At 37.7% G+C, this 15,669-nt stretch overlaps 1 protein-coding gene across 7 annotated transcripts in view; it reads right to left on the reverse strand.

The window, feature by feature from the left end:
• The window catches only part of C25H8orf34 (chromosome 25 C8orf34 homolog), a 394,450-nt gene that overhangs the window by 123,645 nt on the left and 255,136 nt on the right, over window positions 1-15,669 (reverse strand). The gene's annotated exons all lie outside the window — the stretch shown is intronic.

A 15,669-nucleotide genomic window follows, 5' to 3' on the forward strand; every position in this document is an offset into this window, starting at 1 on the left:
TCAAGTAACTATATTTGTCCTTACTTACTAACCCTTTCCTGTCTCCATCATGGTTTAACTTTTTGAGTGCCAAAGTCACATGACAGTCCCCAGCACTTCCAGGTCATCCTATAATATGAAATATGTTCATATTTCTTTAAAATTGAAACACAGTCATTGTTTGAGATGTATTATGTCTGTGCATAAAGTAAAGCTTAGTTTGAAACATGCTGGATGAGTCCATGAAATTGGGTGTCTGTCATATGATTCACCTTTAACCAATTATAATTTATGGTTTTAGAGGTTGGACCAGCTGTAGCTCTAGACATAGCAACTCAATTCTGGGAAGAGTCAACATAATTATCCACTTTACTATTCAAAACACTGTTGAGCATGTGGTATTTGTTCTACAGTTGTATTTTAGGAATGGAAACTGAGTTAGAGTATAAGACTCTTGGTCTAAGTTTCTCTACCAAAAGACTACTAAACCACAAAAGGGGCACGCCATGATATTTACAGGTACATTCTGAACTATCTAATTTAGCTACACTTAGTAAAAAAAAAAAAAAAAAATTGAAAAGAAAGGGTAGAGGGCACAGACGCCTTCTAGGGTGGAGGAAGAATATTGTTTATACAAGATTTCCAAATCATGAATAGAGAGCAAGCCTCACACCTTGCCAGCACAGTAATTGAGTGGGTCCAGGCAGGTATGCTGTTAAGCTTATGCTACTGTCCTCAACTCTGAAAATATCTTTCTTAATCCTTCAGAAAGCCATCCCAGATGTGGCCTGAAATGACATTTCCCTATGTTGATATTTACCTTTGCTAAACTCTGTTGGTCCAATGACTTGTTTCATCTCTTCATCCTCAAAGGACCCCAGTGAGACATCCAATGGCTTGATTAAAAGAACCATACTGTGTAATGGATGTATAAATCCATGTGTTATTTCAAAGCTTTCTTCATAGCCCAAAGAATGGATAGGACAGTATTGCAGTTACCTTTCCTGTTGCTATACCAAATGCTTGACCTGAAGCAATTTAAAGGACAGAGAACTTACTTCAGATTCTGGTTTGAGAGAATAGTTATCATGGATAGAAAGATGTAGTAGCAGCACATTGAGGCAGCAAGTCACATTGCCCACATAATTATAAGTAGAGAGTAGACTGGGAAAAGAGTGGCTATAAAACCTCAAAGCCCACTCCTAGAGGCCTTCCTCTTCCAGAAAGGTTCTACTTCTTAAGTGGGTTCCTTATCATTGCAAAACATCTGGGGACCACATGTTCAAACACAAAGGGCCTACAGAGGACATTTTGTATTTAAAAAACAATAAATAAAACAATATGAACCTTAAAACAATTTTATAAATAAAGCAGCTAACATCAGTCCCAATGTGGTATTCCCAGTGGTTTCTTATTCATTCACTTTACACACAGTAGCATCCTTTAATTTTCAAATAAGATATAAATAAATTTAACCATTTTTTGCCGTAATAAGGAAAAATTTTAAGACTTTTTAGTGTTTTGTAAAACAGTTTTAGATTTAAATAAAACCAAAAATATACAGAAGATGATTTCTGTATACCCTTTGCCCACCACAAACACATACAAACACAAAACACAAGAACACACACACAGAGTCTATAACAAATGGGACATTTGATACACAGGATAATCCTACAAGATACATTATCATCACCAACAGCATGACAGAACTTTTAATGTTTTAGATATGAAATGTATATTTTAGGCAATTTTAAATTGTTTTTCAGTTGCATAACAAATTATTATGGTTGTTGACTACAGCAGCCATCTTGTATATCATAAGTCTCGGGTCACAAGCTAAGACATCGATTCAGTGGTTAGGAGTGCTTGATGCAATTTCAAAGTACCCGAGATTAGTTTTCAGCACCAACATTGATTGTCATACAGCTACCTGTAAGTCTGTAAGTTCAATACAAAGGAATCAAATGACCTCCTCTGGCCTTCATATAGATACATGCACACACACATATAAAAGAAAGTATATTTTGAGTGTGTGTGTGTGTGTGTGTGTGTGTGTGTGTGTGTGTGTATTTTAAATATGTCTCAGGCTAGCAAGATGGCTAAGCAGACAAAAGTATTCATTTTAAGCCTTGGAACCTGAATCCCCGGGAAGTGCATAGTAGAAAAAGAGAACCAATTCCTTTAAATTGTCATCTGACCTTTCCACATACACTGTGGCATATACATGCACAAATTATATATATATATATATATATATTAAAGCAAGCCTAGAAAAACGTTGGCTACATTTACAGGCTCTCACAAAACCAAAATTAAGGTGTCAGATGTGTAGACCTTTAATCTGGAGACACTAAAGATTCATTTTCAAGCTCACTCAAATTATTGGCCAAATTCAGCTCCATCTGGTAACTATTCTGCAGGTCCTTTTACTGGAGGGCTTTCAGTCACATGCTGCTCACAGAACATACCTATCTCCCAAATTCTACTCCTTTATGTAATGACACATTGAACCCTTTCCTGTCTGTCCCTTTTGTTTGTCTTCAGCAGCAGAAAGCTATCTACTCTGAGATGTTGGGCCTTGTATGAGGTAACTTCATTTAACCTGCCACCTTTAGTCACGTAGGACACAGGTAGAGGGCTTGATTAACAAGTCTCCACCTCCAGAGATTTAAATATTAATGAATTATCAAAAGGCCAGGGGCGTAGCTAATTAAGTTATTCCCTCCCCTTTCTCCCTGCCCTATAAGATTGGTCTCCCCTGGCTTTTGGCGGGGGAAGCGCTTACCACCTACATCCATTTACCATGCCATGAACAATAAAAGCTTTGGAAAACCGGACTCCACGTGTCGCCTGATCTGGCACCGCCAGGTTCCCATCCTTTGGAAACTTTAGCAGCCCACCACTAGCCCACGGCAGCTGTATCAATGTGGGATCCTCCACTGGCGGTGTGGGAAGCCCACCCAGGACCCTGATGCCAGACCGCCATGGAACCCAGCTGCCGGACTCCCTCCCTCCCCCCGCCAGCGAGATTTCTTCCCCACACTGAGAGGCTTATAGAATGGGTTTATGGGTTTGGTCATTCTGTTCTCTCTCTCTCTCTCTCTCTCTCTCTCTCTCTCTCTCTCTCTCTCTCACACACACACACACACACACACACACACACACACACACACACACAAACAATATCAATCAGCACTAGCACACAACACACATTGAAGACATGCTTAGAAATTGCCTCTGTAAGTCACTTTATCTAATGCCTTAGACAACATACTTTTAAGAGGTCGTAAAGTTGGCCTTTTCATTCTGCTGCACCTCACTTGTCCCACTATCCTTCTTGAAGCAGAGTAAAGCCTGCATATGCTGGCTTTAATGCCAGTACTTCTTGTCAGAATAACAAAAATAAGTATATTTTTTCTTCCATGGAATTACCCTTCAAATATGCATAGCTCTATTTATTCTTGTCCAGTATAAACTATAAAATCCTCCTAATTTTTAAAAATGTTTGAACTAAGGAAAATTTTTATATTTCTTCTGTGTTGTACAATTCAATATAGGGCCCCAAAGAAAAATGTAATGGCAGTTTAATAGACACATACACACACTCACACAAACACACCTTTAAGAATAAATACAGGAGCTATGTAATCTCACTTTTAAATGAAATGGATACATATTTAATAAAAATTTTTAATTATTCAATGTCTGAATAATTTCTTAGGTCTTCTGAACTTCCACTTATTTCTGAATGACTAGATCTCTTCTGCCTAAAATTTCTGCTTTCTGTACTCCATGTCTCACACAAGAAGCTCATTTGTTTCTCTAAGTTTGTCTTGCTCAATGAAGCTGACAGAAAGTGATTCCATTATATACTTCTAGGAAATGTTTTTTCAAAGTGTGCTGATGAATTGTGATTAAGAACTCAGATCAAAACCTCCTACCCAGGACTGTTTTCCTAGTACCAAGAGGTGTTATACAAGTTTCCAAAGGTGGGAAGCAAACAATAGTCTTAACCAGTTGAGATTCACAACAATGACAAAGGTGGTAAGAGATTCCTAGAAGTGTAATAGTGGCACACATAAGTTAGCAGTAACCAACCCTACTTGGACTTGAGGCCTGCTTGGCAGTGGGGAAATCAAGCTGTGTACTGGAAATCTAGTCAACTACCTGGGCTAGTGAAGTCATGGATCTTAGAGAAGAACTTCCCACTGACATTTTACTAAACCAGCATAGTTTCTGACTGTGTTCTAAATACTTATCTTTGGATCCACAGATAAGTGTAGCTTTCTACTTTATCAAACAGAGTTCTCTTTGCAGCAGTTGAAAACCATTACAGAACATCATAACTAGTCAAAATGCAGAGAACAACTGATCATTGTATACCCCACTGATACATCTACAACTATGATTATTATATCCCCCATTGATACATCTACAACCCCGCCCCTGCCATGTACAACTCAGAAAAAATCATAGAAGAAGGGATGGCAAGATTGTAAAAGCCAAAGGACAAGAAAATCGACTATGAATTTTGCCTCACAGAAATGACAGGGAACCTTCAGCCCAATACATCAACAATATGGCTGCCTAAACAGGACCTCAACAAGGAGGCATGTTGTAATAGTTTGAATGAGATGCTTCACATATGAGAATGTTCTGCATAAGGTCATATATTTGAAGACTTGGTACCCAGTTGGTGGAACTGTTTGGGAAAAATTAGGAGGTGTGGCCTTGAAGGAGGTATATCATGGTGTTCGTTTGAGATTTCAAAAGACTCTTTTCTCTCTCTCTCTCTCTCCCTCTCTCCCTCTCTCCCTCCCTCCCTTCCTCCCTCCCTCCCTCCCTCCCTCTCTCTTCTCTCTCTCTCTCTTTATTCTATTATTGTAGATGGAGAAGTAAGTGCTCAGCTGTGATTTCTGCCCTGCCATTATGGACTGTAATCCTCTTCTTTAAGAGAGGTATATTTGAGGGGTAGAAGGGGAGAAGGCAAAACAGGGAAATGATATATTTAATTTTTAAAGAGAAGAATAAAAAATTAATAAATTGAAAATATTACTATTGAATTTTGTCATTAAATAAGCTTAACAAAAAGACAGAATTGAGAAGGAAACTAGTAACTCTATGTAGCAACTGACAATTTTGCTTTTACACAGAAGTTTACATTCTTGGTTCATATGTAGCCATCTTTGAAGTAGTTATTATCATTGTGTTTACTAATGCTGATATCAGTTTCTTTCACTTATTGTGAAAATCGCTTTTTCTGGTTGCTATATCATCTTTGTAATTAGTATTATTAATGGCCTCCCTGAGTCAGGCAAGCAGAGGGAATAGTTTAGCAACTTGATACTCTGCTGGGTTAGGACACATCCTTGTCCTAACAATATACCCGGCATACTAGTACCCTCACTCAGACAGACAGGCTGTACACATGCTTTAAACAATCAAAATAAGTTACTCCCATCTAATGTCCATGCATATATACATGAATAGGATTAAAATCAGATGCATTATGGGAATTTACTCATATGCATTTACTCAGTGAGCAAAGGCCTATGTAATCGATGCCTGACAATTAAAATGCAACTACTCAGCAATCAAGCTCCTTCTCTTGAACCCCATAAAAAGAAGCTAGAAATGATAATCAAGGTCCTTGAGTTTTTCTCATTAAAGTGGTCTACTGCCATTCTCAACATTATATTTCTGATCTATACTTTCAATGGGTAAAATCTCCTTGTTACTAATAAACAAACAAAAACCCCACAACTCTGATTCCTTTATTCCTATATATTGAATACTTTCAAATAGTTTCACTTTTAGTCACCGTTTCTAGTAACTTGCTTTGCTATAAGCACACATTCCTTTGTTAGGATAACTTACTAAATGTTTAAATAAAATGGTTTGTAGTAATGATTATAGTGAGTTAAATTGATCAAGAACATGAAATATCAGGCCTGTTTTTAAGCCAGGGTCATGGGTGTCAGGAGTCAACCCAACCCAGGAGCTGCAGTCTGCCTGGCATATCATGCTTTCTTTTGTCCACTGAGTTTTAGGGCTTCCCAGGAAGACTGAATTTAGCCAAGTTGCTGCTGCACATAGCTTAATGGGAAGAGCAGATGCAGAGAAGAGAGGATTCAACCACTTCAGTAATACTGAGCTGTTGATTTTAATCCTCTGGTACAATTATGTCCAAAAAAATTGGAAAATTACTATCTGTAAATTGGAAAGAAAGCTTTGTAATTTGTAATTTGGAAACCTTTGTACCTTCTCTGGTTTGATTCATCTTGAGAGAAGCTATAAAGCTTTTCAACCTTTCAGGCATAAAGGAATTAAGTCCATTCTATCTACCCACATTTTGATTGACCAAAAAATATAAACTCTTTGATACTAGTAGTAACATACATTTCTATATAGTCTAATTAAAAACAAACCCAGATAAATAATGCATAAGTAATATATAGATTAGATACATAGGGTATATTCATAGACTAAAATGAAGGAGTGCTTTTATAGTTCTATTTGTAAAAACCACTGGAAAATTTGCAATATTTCCTATCCTCTGGTAACGACTTGTATGCACTGTGTTCATTTCATTTTTTTCCCATTAGCATTATTGTGTCTGCATTCAAAACATCCCATCAATCTGGGCAAAGTGGTGAGAGCCTATAATCATAGTTCTTGCAAGAAGTGGGAGGGTAAACAAACAAAAAATGAACAACTTTAACCAAATAGGTAGTAGATTGATATACTATAGTGACTTAGTAATCTAACACATAAAAATAATACATGCATTTTATCTTACAATATTATACAAAAATAGTATTAAGAATAAGATATTAAGAATAAAAATGAAATTTTATTAAGCTGATCTGAAGACCTAATAGTTAAGGTTTTTAAATGGAAACTAATCTTATGAAAAACAAAGAATCACTACTCAATTTAATTTTTCTAAATTTGCTTATTTTTCTATTAATAGAAAACATAGTTCAGGACACTTCTGTACAAGCAGCAACATGTGTGCAAACGATTCTATTAGAGATCCATATAAAAGAAACAAATCCTTAAATAAGATCCATTTGTCATGATTTCCACATCAACAAGTAGAAAGGAGGATGGATCCCCAGTCTTATGAGTCCTTGCTCTTAACACAATGTCTAACAGTCAGTTTGAAGATCCAAGAGCCTTTGGTTTTGGTTTTCAAAAGCGCATCCTCTATGAGGCAATTGCTGTGAGGGGTGACTCTGGAAGAACATCTGGCTTTGGAGAACTGAGAAGTCCTCCATTCTATTCAGGTAGTTGGCAATGTCCATTTTGATACATACAACAAAAGAGATAGGAGCAAGCACCAGTCAATTTATTCTCATTGATTGTTAGAAAGTCATGGGTACCTCATTATGGAAGATCTGGCTGTTATTTTTTTAGAAAGTAATATGCCACACACTCTTGCCACTAATTTATGCCACTGTTCAGTATTTAGATGAGTTCCAAACACTTTTTATGCTGTGGGTCCAACAATATTTAAAATATACAAAAGTTGTCTTCAGATGAGGGAACCCCGTTCACCAGCCTGCCTATGTACCTTTGCCCCTTGTGTTAACAGCGTGTCTTAAAGTTCCCAGCTATCTAAACTATCCTGTGTTTCTTTCTTTATTATCCTGTCCTGGATAGTCTGTTAGAGTAACAGAAAACAAACTAAGATAGCATCCTCATTAGAAGAGTCCAGAGGAGAGACCACATGAGAACTCAGTAGACTACAGACTAAAAGACACCTTTCACCAGAATTAAATCATATTGGCCCCTGACCTTTCCAGATTGTAGACTAGTGAGGAGTAAGTTTCTATTACATTGTAGACTAGTGAGGAGTAAGTTTCTATTGTTTGTTATCTATGTGTTCTGTGATACTCGGTTGGAGCAGCTGGACAAACTAAGGTAGTATCTGAAATCTGAAGCTTTGGGGATTTGTTAATAGTTCTCAGACTGAAGGCAAGTTGAAAATTATAGAAGCAATAACTCATCAGATAAGTGGGGAAGCTATATTGCCACAGAGAGTTTCATGTCATAAATTACTCCAGACTCTCTAAAATAGATGCTATGGTCTAACTGGAGTATTCACTGTAATCCGAAACAATGAGCCACATAGACTTTTAAACATCAATGTAATTGATTTATTTCTGACATCATTATATATAGAATATCTCAAATGTCTTTATTTTAAAGTAATTTTAAGAATCGTGAACTGCACTAAAATGTGCAATAATGTGACTCATAGATCTTTCTTAATAATTGTTAAGTTGTCAATCAAGTAAATAAATATTTGATTTATAAAAATAATGGTCCTCATTAATGAATGATTTTATACTATAGAAGCAAGAATTTAAATAGGAACTGTCACAATGGGATTCAAAACAGGAATCTCTCTATGTCCTACAAAATGACTAGGGAACACTGCCACACCAATGGAGGGTGGTTGCTGACACGATTGCTTCCAGGCTCACATTCAATTACCTTTGTTATAGAATTCTAGACCACCTTCCAAGAGTGGCACTGTGTGCAGTGAGCTAGGCTCTGCTCCATCAGCTAATAATCAAGACATGACCACCAGCTAATCTGATAGAGGCAGTTTCTGGGTTGAGATTCCCTCAATTCAGGTGTCTCTAGTTTGTGTCAAATTGATAACAAATTTACCCATAGAGTCAGAAACTGAAGTAAACGCTCTTTCCCACTACAACTCAAGAGAAATCTCTACTCCCGTATCCATGTAGGAAACTGAGTTTATAGAAATTACCTGATTTCTAAAAGTTTTCAGTGGCCAAAAAAATCCTACCATTGTGAATCCTTCTCTGAACTTTTGCTTTTTAAGATACGACATAAAATTGCCTATTATAATGTGTGCATGTGTATGTACATGTGCATCTAAGTACACCCCTACCATGAACCGAGGATAATTGCCAAAGTTAAAGAGAACATTGCATTGATTTATAAATAAAAAGAACTATGGAATTGGTTTAAGAATTGAAGTGAACTGCTTCCCACTTCATGCAGATCTGACATGAACAATGAAAGCCATATAGCAATAGTTCCCAGGCTGTAGGCATATTCCATAGCAACACTCTCCGTAAAATTGCAACCAGTCCCATCTAGCAGGGAGTAGACACCATGCCATGCTGCACTCCTTCCCATAGCTCTGTCACCATCTACTCCAGCTTAGATTGTGAATGTTCCAAAGCACATCTGTCAACAGTGTGGTTTTCCAGGCATCACTATCACAAGATTACAGGATTTTGACTGTGTGGAGCTCAAATGAGTATGGCTTAGATCACGGGGGGGCGGGGGGGGGCTGGGGGGGGATGTGCTGCAAAAGCAGACAGCAAGACTGATCAACTTCATTTCCCTCTCTGTTTCTTCTTTGGCTAGAAAGTGAACAGTTTGGCTCCACCACACAGGAGTATCTGAAGTACAGCTGTGCCACAGGTTTAAGGACATGGCCTCAATGGCTCATGGACAGATTTCTTCTAAACTGTAAGCACAAGCAAATCTTTTGTCTTACCAAAATGAATGTCTCGGCTATTTTGTTATAGTTAGTGAGAAATTGACAAATATATACATGTCATTTGTTAGCATGCCTGATTTCTAATAACAAGTCCCTGGTGGTCATGAGTGCCAATTTTTATTCTTAAAGGTTAAATAATGGTGTCTCATTCCAGAGTGTATGATTGCAATCACTTTCAAACTAAATATTGCTGCCACTTGAATATGAGTGAATTTCTCATTGTATGCATGCCAATAATTGAATCCTTTACCCTTTTGGTCAAAAAAGTCAATTTTAGGAAGTAAATGACAAATAAATAAATAAATAAATAAATAAATTTAAGCCAATGAAAAGTAATTGTTTTCAATTTTTGGTTCATGCCTGTTTTGCTCACCATTTCCTCTGATGGAAATTTGGTGAAATAAACCTTATGAAAGCAATTGGACAATATGTACACACAAGTGAACTAAACATAATGTGTTATAAATTATGAAGATACTCCATATCAGCTAATAACTCCTAATATGAACAGTTTATAGTTAATTCACACAAGCTTTGGCATTGGCTTTTCTTCATAGTCCTGTGACCCAACATAATCTATTTCTGTTTTATCAATTCAACTTACAATTAGTCTCAAAAGCTTAATACCATGGAGCTAAAGAGAAACAATAATGAACTTTCAGTTGCATAGAGGACAAGTTTCTTTTTTAAATCATCAAAATACTTGGAAACAAACTTCTACTTAATTCTGAGGCTGCCTTTTGAGACAGCTTCCTGTATGTTCTCTCTAATCCAATCTTTTTCAAGCTGACTTTCGGCTTCCCAGCACTGTTTGGTTCAAGAATGACGCTGAGCATGAAGGAATGCAAACACTGGCACCATCAAAAGCAAATGGCAGCTTACCACAGGGAACTTCCTGGCATAGGTTCACAAACTGAGATTTAACTCCTCATAGTGGCACGGGATAGAGAGAAAGAACTAAGGGGTAGTCTTTGTAGAATGACATGCCACTGCAAACATCAATGAGTGCCCCATACCAGCATGCCTCTGCTTACCTTGACATCAAGCATTTTTGCTGTTACCTTGAAACAAAAACTCAAGACAATCAGCAGAAAAACTCAAGTAAAACTTAGAGTTTGTTTTTCGCTTTTTGGTTTGTTATTGTTGTTGTTCTTTTAAACAGAAAAGCAGAACGCTGTTTCTTTAAACTGCTGAGGGTTTGCTGGTAATTTCCAGAAATTTGGATTATCACCCTATCAACATTTTACATATGTCTCCCAGACAAGTTAGTCAGTTCCTGTGACTCCTTTGTTTGCTAAGTGATTTCAAACTATACCAGTTCAAAAAGAAACCAAGACGCCCAAGATCTGATTGGAAAAACCCACCTAAAACAGATAGCACCAGCAATTATAAGGTCAATGCTATATTCCACAAAGACAATATTTTGTCTGATGGCTTTATAATGACCTCCCTTCATGATCAGAGGGAGAAGGCAATGAGATGTTCTAGATGTCATATTTATATATTTTGGATGTTACTCATCTATTAACTGTGCATCCTTTCAGTTGTCAGATGTCATCATCTTTGTTCAAGTTACACAGATTATGTCAAAAATCCCAGAAGAAAAGAATACTGAGCAGTTCAGACTTACAGTAACTTTGGCCTAAAACACTTCTGTCTTCTGTTTGTAATTTCCTAACCATACAGGAAATATTTACCAACAACAAGCCTAAAAGCCTTTGATTTATTACAAGTATGCTAATCAACAAACTTTAAAAATTGTTTTTAATCTTTTAAACACTTTGAAGTCAGTAACACTGCAGGGACTTTTTAATATGTGAGGATTTATTTCCTTGTAAGAGCAGTGGTTGGGAGTTCCTTGAAGGCTTCAGTTGATGGCAGCAAATTGTCAGCAGTGTCACTAGTGAGCATGTCTTCCAATAGCTTCTGACCGGGAAAGGGTTCTCTGCAGATGTGCCTTTTGTGTAAGGATTTTAATTGCTTTGACTATACGCCAAGAACAGGAATTGTTGGAATATATGTTGTTTCTAGATTCTGTCCTAAGGTATCTCTCTGATATTTTCCATAAAAGTGTATTAATAACATTATCAGTTTCCTAGCCAGCCCAGCCATTTACCCTTGCCAGTTAGCTGCATTGCTGGAAGTTCATTTCATAGATGAGGACTTAGCTTCTGTGAATGCTTCCTTAATTATTGGCCACCATCTAATAGTGTGGGGGTAAGAACACTATTGTTCAACTTTAAATCAAGGTGGCTTTCTAATCTACCTTTGTTGTAATTTCTGAAGGTTATGAATGCCATTTAACATTAATATTCCTATATTTTCTTATCCATCACCTTTATAGGTGTCCAGTTTAGTGAAATTTTAAATAAGGATATGCCTAGAAAGAGATTAATCTTGTTAACTTTTTGTTTTATTATTATTTATTTTTTAAAATTTACATTGGTATTGTGCTTCCATGTGTGTCTGTGTGAGGGTGTCAGATCTCCTGGAACTGGAGTTACCATCTTGAACAGCCATATGGGTGGTAGGAATTGAAACTGGAAAAGCATCCAGGCCTCCTAACCACTGAGCAATCTCTCCAGCCTCCTGTGTGCTATGATCTTAAGTGAAAGAGTCCTTTTCTCCATGCTGGTTTAATTGGTAACAATAGATCTCTGACTTGCTCAATGCATCTAAATTAGGAGCAGTTACCCATGTGGTTATTTGAATGAGAAATGTGCCAGGCAGTGGTGGCACACGCCTTTAATCCCAGCACTTGGGAGGCAGAGGCAGGCAGATTTCTGAGTTCGAGGCCAGCCTGGTCTACCGAGTGAGTTCCAGGACAGCCAATGCTATACAGAGAAACCCTGTCTCGAAAAACAAAACAAAACAAAAATAAAAAAGAGAGAGAGAGAGAGAAATGTACCCATAGACTCATTCATTCATGCATTTGAATGCCTGGTCCCTAGTTAGTGGTACTGTTTTGTAGATTAAGGGAGTGAGGCCTTCCAGGAGGAAGTACATTACTGGGGGCTGCCATTGAGGTTGAAAGCCTCTCACCCTTCCTAGTGCACTTTCTCTGTAGTTTAGCCCATGAACTTTCAGCATCCTGCTCCACTCAACTGCACCTCCTGCCATGCCTCCCCACCATGGTGGTGATAGATTCTTATCCCCATAAAAACCAAACCCCAAATAAACCTTCATTCATGTATCTTATCACAGCCACACAAAAGTAACTAATCCAACTTGGTTCTTCATATTTTGAAAAAAAAAAAAAATTGTGGCCCATACTGGTGTATTGATTTACTTTTCCTTTTTTTAATTTACTGTGATAAATACCTGACAAAAGATTTATTTTGTCTTATAGCTTCAGAATGCTCAACTCATGACTTCTCAGTCCTGTGTCATTGGGCAGAATATCATGGAAGAAAGAACCTACACAGGGGGGGTTACTCATCTCATATCAAAAAGAAGCAGAGAATAAAGAATGTTCTTGCTTGATGGCCTCACCTCTTTGATTCCCTCCTGGCTCCAAGATTAATCCCAGTGCTGTCTACATTCAGAGTAGATTTTTCCTCCCAGTTAATCCTTTCTGGAAACACTGCCATAGACATATCTACAGCACCAATGGTCCAAATGACTCTAAAGCTAGTCACGCTGACAGTTAACGTAAAACACCACCACACTGGATCAGCCCTGAGACATTTAGGCTCTTGTCTTATTCTTGCCCTGAACCATTCCTCCAGTGTCTTGGCTAGGGTTTTTCCTCAGACTCCACCCTTCCTACAGGGTTCTGGGAAGGGGTCTATCTCTGGAGTTCCTCTAGTCATTACACATTCCTGTAGTTTTACCTGAAGGATCACAGGACATACAATCCCAAAAATATGCTATATACTATTTGTTATTTGCATATGCTAGTTACTTTAACTTAAAGGCTTTGAGAAACAGAAATCTTAATGGGAACCTGTGGTAGTTAATATTGATTGTCAAGTTGACAAGATCTTGAAACATCAGACATCTGGCATGTCTATAAGGGATTGTCTAGGTTAGGTTAATTTAGCTATTTAGTCCTGGGTTGCATGAAATGCTTTAAAGTTAGAACTAGAGTTGAGACCAGCTTTCCTGTCTCTATTCCCTGATTATAGATTAATGTGACCAGCTGCCTCACACTACTCCAGTTATGACTCCTTTGCCAGGATGAACTCAAGTTCTGAGCAAAATAAACCTTTCCTTTATTAAATTGCTTTTGTTACATATTTTTTTATGAAAGCAAGAAAAGTAACAAATACAGAAACTATCTTCCTTTACCTGCTTACAGACAGATCACCAAAATGTTCTCAGTTTCCTTCAACTAGGGAAAATGAATTCTGTTCATTCTATAGTAAAGCATACTAGAAGGCTTCTGGGAGTCCACCAGAGGAAAGCACACACAGGCAACTCTGTCACAGTTTCTGTGGTTCTTCTTTCCAAAGGTTGCTTCACTCTCCAAGTTACGTGCATCTTTCCTGTTTTCTCCCCAATGAAGAAGGTATGGAAACTTTCCAATCTTACTAGAATTTGGACTCTAACATTTTTGTTCCTGTGATTTCTCTGTGAACATTAATACATGTGTACCTTTCCTTCTTCAGGCCATGAAAAGCCTGTTGATTAATTGGTACACTAAATGATCAAAGATTCAAGTGACAAAAGAAGAATGATCTTCCTCATTGGGCACAGCATTCCTATAAATCAAAGGTTATAAAGGAGTGAGGCTGGCCCAGTAAACGAAGGCACTCTGCAGTATGACTGCAGGTCTTAATAATCCAGAGGAACACCTGTTACTATGAAAATGGACCCAATGCTATTAGCTACATTGATTTTTAAGAGAACATATCTTTATATATAAATAATCTTGGTAACCGACTAGGATATGATCAAATATTTTCACAGTAGTGAAGGTCATATTGAGACTTAACCACTGCATGAAGCTATATGAAGATATGAGAATATGGGAGTTTGGGGACATGGTTATATCATGAGATTATAGACCCATTTATGAGGTTATTGCCATATTAGAAGATAAACCAGATACAGCACAGTGAATGCAAGGCCTTGGGTTTGGACACTAGTACTGCAAAAAAAAGAGGAGGAAGAGAACAAGAAGCAGGAGGAGGAGAAAGAGGAAGAGGAAGAGGAGGGAGGAGGAAGCTCATCTCTTAGGTCGTTAAACATTAGCTGACTTGGAGGTAATGAAAGATAAACTGTTTGAAATCAGCTCTGTCTCCCACTCCTGTGTCTAGTTACACACTAATTTCAGGGGAGGGGGTATCACAATTGCCTGAGTCAGAATCTCTAACACCGTGGTGAAGGAGACTGGAAGCATCACAAGTACCCCCAACAATAGAACACAATTCCACACGAAAGGGGGAAAGGTGACGTGTAAGGGCTTTGCTGAAGGGCATTACACTAGAGAAGGTTTTATAGAGACTGTCTTTGTTAGGGTCTTCATTGCTCTGATTAAACACCAGTACAACAGCAACTCTTATAAAGAGTTTAATGGGAACTGGCTTATAGTTTCAGAGATTCAGCTCATTATTCTCATGGTGAGAAACATGGCAACATTTAGGCCAAATGGTGTTGGATATGGAACTGAGAAGTCTATATCTTGATCCACAGGCAGCTAGCAGGAGACTGTGTCCACACGGGGTGTAACTTGAGCATAGGAGACCTCAAAACCAGCCCCCCACAGTGACATATTTTCTCCAACAAGGCTATGCCTCCTGATAGTGCCACTATCTATGTAATTGGACTATGGGGGGGGGGGGGGCAATTACATTCAAACTACTACAGATAAATTATAATTTTTTTCTTGATCTTTTCATGTGTTCTGTTCCTTATTATTTTGGTTTTTAAAAGATGGATCTGAGTAGTAACTTAAGTCCTCAGTAGAGACTTGATATTCTCAACTATTCCAAATATTGTAAGATTACTAATACATACTATTACTATTGACTCTTCAGTGAAGAGTCATCCAAATGGGCAATAAATCAGTCTGTAGCAAAGTCATTTATTCCAGAAACTTCAAAATAACATGGTAGAATGAAGACATCTTAAAAAGACAAGAGCACAACAATTTCTTCATTAAGATATGGATGTATATACTGTAAACGTCTCTCCCA

The sequence above is a fragment of the Arvicanthis niloticus genome, chromosome 25 (assembly GCF_011762505.2).
Source record: "Arvicanthis niloticus isolate mArvNil1 chromosome 25, mArvNil1.pat.X, whole genome shotgun sequence".
In the NCBI taxonomy this organism is placed as follows: Eukaryota; Metazoa; Chordata; class Mammalia; order Rodentia; family Muridae; genus Arvicanthis; species Arvicanthis niloticus.